The sequence below is a fragment of the Argentina silus genome (genome assembly GCF_951799395.1).
Source record: "Argentina silus genome assembly, chromosome: 9".
NCBI lineage: Eukaryota > Metazoa > Chordata > Actinopteri > Argentiniformes > Argentinidae > Argentina > Argentina silus.
In genome coordinates this window covers 23,582,138-23,587,290 of record NC_139663.1, presented here as the reverse complement: position 1 = coordinate 23,587,290, position 5,153 = coordinate 23,582,138, and positions in this window count along the sequence as shown.

Here is a 5,153-nt window from a genome sequence, read left to right as displayed (position 1 = left end):
CCTCCTCCTCCTCCCCCTCCTCCTCCTCCTTCTCCTCCTCCTCTCAGCCTACGCCAGACACAGGTGAACTCTGAAGCTGTCTGTGGCTGGGCCTCCCTCACCGTAGGCTGCAGAATAACATCAGACATGGATTAGTAAACTAAACAGGTCTCAGATCGTTTGTGTTCTTCAACATGAGTTTATATGATGTGCCTTGTTCTGAAATACCATAAAGGAAATCTTCTGTATTACAATTTTTACTTATTTTATTTTGATGTAGTTATTTAGGATTTGCACACACACAATAACCAATGAAAGATGAAATGAAAAGAAAACAGGCAAATTGTGCAGGAGAGGTTAAGAAACCCGGTAGGGTAGTTGTTCAGAAGCCTCCCCTAAAAAGTCGTAGAATAATATGAAAAAATAAAATTTAAAATGTATATAATATCAATAATGAAATTAAACAAAACGAGCCTTGGGCCTTTCCTGTTCTCTCTCTATACCAAATCTCACATGGTTTCTCCTACCACACCTACGCAGACGACACTCAACCTTTTCTCTTTCCCCCCTTCTCAAGATTCAAGATTCAAGATTTCTTTATTTGTCACGTGCATACAAGTATACAGTGAAATGCAAAAGTGACAGTGCCACAGAGTAGTGCAACAACACAATAAGTTTTAAAATACAATAAAATAAAAATAGAAGTACTAAAAATATACAGTATGGACAGTATAAACAGTATAAACAATATGAACAGTCTAGCCAGTAAGCAATATAAATAGCAGATGGATGATTATGTGTGTGCATATGTGTTAGAATGACAGTGCATGTGTGAGTGACTTGAGGGGGGCACTGGTGGGGTCATCGTTGACAATTCTGATGGCATGGGGGAAGAAACTCAGTCTTAGCCTCTCTGTTTTTGCTGCATGACAGCGGAGGCGTTTTCCTGACGGCAGCGGCTGGAACAGTCCATGTTTCGGGTGGTGAGGGTCCTTCATAATCCTGTATGCTCTGGTCCTACACCTCCTGGTGTACAGGACATGGAGAGGGGGGGTTGGAGCTCCCATGGTCTTTTCTGCCAGGCGTACCACCCTTTGCAGAGTTCGCCTGTCCTGGGCCGTGCTGTTACCGTACCAGACGGTGATGTTGCCAGCCAGGATGCTCTCCACAGCTCCAGAGTAGAAGGACTGAAGGATCCTCCGGGAGACTCTGAATTTCCTCAGTTGCCTGAGATGGAACAGGCGCTGCCTTGCCTTTCCCACCAGAGAACTGATGTGGGTAGTCCAGGTCAGGTCTTCTGAGATGTGGACTCCCAGGTATTTAAAACTGCTCACCCTGTCCACAGCAGTCCCTCCGATGTCCAGCGGTGTGTAGGCCCTTAGTTGTTGTGCTCTCCTGAAGTCCACAATCAGCTCTTTTGTCTTGGAGACATTCAGGATGAGACTGTTCTCCTGACACCAGAGTGACAGGTCCGCCACCTCGTCCAGGTAGCCTTTCTCATTGTTATCTGAGATCAGCCCCACCACGACCGTGTCGTCCGCAAACTTGATGATGGAGTTTTCGCTGGACTTAGCCACACAGTCGTGGGTGTACAGGGAGTAGAGGAGGGGACTAAGGACACAGCCCTGGGGGGACCCTGTGCTCAGTGTGAGTGAGCTGGAGGTGTGTCTACCCACCCTGACCACCTGTGGCCTGGCCGTCAGAAAGTCCAGGATCCAGGCACACAGGGGAATGTTCAGTCCTAGACCAATCATCTTATCAGCCAGTCTGGTGGGGACTATGGTGTTGAACGCTGAGCTATAGTCTATAAACAGCATTCTCACATAGCCCCCCTTCTGCCTGTCCAGGTGGGAGAGAGTGGTGTGGAGGACCTGGGAAACTGCATCGTCTGTAGATCTGTTTGGTCTATATGCGAACTGCAGTGGGTCCAGGGTCGGAGGGAGGGAGGAGCAGATGTAATCCTTAATCAGCCTCTCGAAGCACTTCATGACCACTGAGGTTAGAGCCACGGGTCTGTAGTCATTCAAGCAGGCTGGGGAGGTGATCTTGGGCACAGGGACGATAGATGATCTTTTAAAACAGGTGGGAACTACTGAATTAGCCAGTGAAAGGTTGAAAATAGTGGTGAACACAGGAGCTAGCTGGTTAGCACAGGTCTTAAGTACTCTCCCAGGTATGCCATCCGGGCCAGCAGCCTTCCTAGTGTTCACCTTCAGCAGAGCCCTCCTCACGTCGTGTTCCGTCACGGAGAGTGCTTGCTCTGCCCCAGCGTGTGAACTCCCGTCAGCCGCGCTAGCCAGCGCTCTGACGTTGTTGTTGTTAGCCGGCGCGCTAGCGGTGGTGTTGCCAGCCTCAAACCGTGCATAAAAAGAGTTCAGGTCTTCAGCTAGGGAGGCATCTGCACTTCCGGTTGAGGAGGGTGTGTGCCGGTAATCCGTAATAGATCGTAGTCCTCGCCATAGTCCCCTGGTGTCGTTGCTCTCCATCTGCGCCTGCATTCTGTCTGCGTATCTCCTCTTGGCGGCTTTCACCGCCCTCCGCAGTTTGTAGGACTCCGCTTTATACTCCTCCATGCTGCCGGATGCCAGCCCGGAGTTGTAAGCGGCGGTGCGAGCCCTCAGAGCGGCACGGATGGAGCTGTCGACCCAGGGTTTCTGGTTGGGGTAGATCTTTACCGTTGTCGTTGGTACGATGTTATCGGCTAATGTAGAGATGAAGTCCAAGACGGTCTCTGTAAACTCGCTGACATCGCTGGAACTTGATTGAAACATATCCCAGTCGACGTCACTCAGCGCGTCTTGTAGCGCGGCCTCTGATTGGTCGGACCACCGCTTTCCCTCCCTTTTCACGACCGCTACCTGTTGGATCCTCTGTTTGTAAACAGGCATCAACAGAATGGCGCAGTGATCTGATTTCCCAAAGGGAGGGTGGGAAACAGCTTTGTACCCATTCTTAAACTGAGTATAACAATGGTCCAAAGTTCTATCTCCCCTGGTGGCACACTTGATGTGTTGACGGAAGTTAGGCATAACTTTTTTAAGGTTAGCCCGATTGAAATCACCTGTTATTATCATCGCCGCCTCAGGGTGGTTGCTCTGATGCCGGCACAGCGTATCATGTAGGGTCGATAGCGCTGCCTCGGTGTTGGCCTGTGGTGGAATGTAGACGGCCGTGATGATGATTGAGCTGAACTCCCGGGGAAGGTAGAATGGGCGGCATGAGATGGTCAGATGCTCCAGGTCAGCCGAGCAGGACTGAGAAAGCGTCGTTACATTGTTAGGGTTACACCAGTTGTTGTTGGTCATGAAACAAACTCCACCACCCTTGGATTTGCCGGACTCCTCCGTTCTATCCGCCCGGAAAGCAGAGAAGGACTCGGAAGGGCAGATGACTCGGTCCGGTACCAACGAGGTAAGCCATGTCTCTGTTAGACAAAGGATGTTACAGTCTCTTACGTCTCGCTGGAAAGTAATCCTCGCCCTTAGATCATCCATCTTGTTCTCCAGAGACTGGACATTAGCAAGAAGTATGCTAGGCAGAGGTGGACGGTGGGCCTGAGCTCTCAGCCGGTTCCGAATGCCTGCCCGCTTTCCCCGGTGTTTCCTCCTCTTTTTTGGCGCGCTCCCATTGTTGTTATCGTGGGGGGTCCTTCTGATCTCCGCCGGCCACGCCGTGTCGATAGAATAATTATCCAAAATACTTGGTCTTAAGTTGTAGTTTAAATGTAGAAGTGTGTCCTTGTCGTAGGATATCAGTGCCAGTGAGTTTCTCACAATGAGAAAGTTTAGAAAACACATAAAAGCTAAAAAAACGCACATCCTCTGCGGAGCTCTCACAACGGCGACCGGCATCGGCGGCGCCATTTCTTCTGACTCACAGGTGGCAACACGTGTCTCTGCGTGTCTTGCAGACATTTCTGCTTGGATGTCAGCCCACCACCTCAAGCTCAACCTTAACAAGACTGAGCTGCTCTTCCTCCCAGGGAAAGCCTGCCCTCTCCAAGACTTCTCCATCACAGTAGAGAACTCTCCTGTGACCTCCTCCCAGACAGCCAAGAACCTTGGGGTGATCCTTAACAACCACCTATCCTGTGTGGCGAACATCACAGCGACAGCACGCTCCTTCCTCTACAACATCAGAAGGATACGTCCATTCCTTACCAGAGAAGCAGCACAACTTTTGGTCCAAACACTTGTGATCTCTCGCCATGACTACTGCAACGCACTCTTGGCCGGACTCCCCGCCTCCACCATCAGGCCTATGTAGCTCATCCAGAACGCTGCCGCTCGTCTGGCGTTCAATCTCGCATGTCACTCCCCTCCTCCGCACCCTCCACTGGCTCCCGGTAGCAGCTCGCCTCAGATTTAAGACCCTGGTGCTCACCTACCGGGGGCAAAGGGAACAGCCCCTCCCTACTTGCAAGCTATGGTCAGCCCCCAAACCCCCCCGGCCCGATCACTCCGCTCCTCCACCTCGGCTGCCTGCCTGGCACCGCCGCCTCTACGTGGATGCAGCAGCCGCAGTACTTGGTCACGGCTTTTCACTGTCCTGGCGCCCCGCTGGTGGAACAAGCTTCCCCCTGCTGTCATGACTGCAGAGTCACTACCGATCTTCTGCCGTAGATTGAAAACCCATCTCTTCAGGCTCCATCTTAACGGTCCCTCCTAGAGACCTCTTCACCCCCACTACCCCCCTGTACTAACCCTGAACCTAGAGACCTCTTCACCCCCATTTCCCCCTGTACAAAAAATTAAAGGCTTCTGGCATTACGACTGCCGATGGCCCCTGGTGTGAACATAGATTACTTTATCTTATGATGACTGTTAGATAGATGATTCACTTACTTAAACAAATGTATTTGTTGTAAGTCGCTTTAGAGAAAGGCGTCTGCTAAATGTCATAAATGTAAATGTAAATGTAAATGTTATGTTATTGTTGACTAGTCTAAAATGTGTATTGAGAGACAGAAGTAAAAAGAAAATTAAACTCATGAATCAAACCTTTGGATGGTCTCTGCTGGCCTGCTGCTGTAGCTTAGAGGAGGAGGAGGAGGAGGAGGAGGAGGAGGAGAGGGAGTTCCAGGGCTGTTTTCTAGGAGCCCCAGCCTTGTCCTTCCTGTCCAGAGGCCTCAGGTGAGACGCCAGAACAATGTCCCTGAGGAGAGGAGGAAGAGG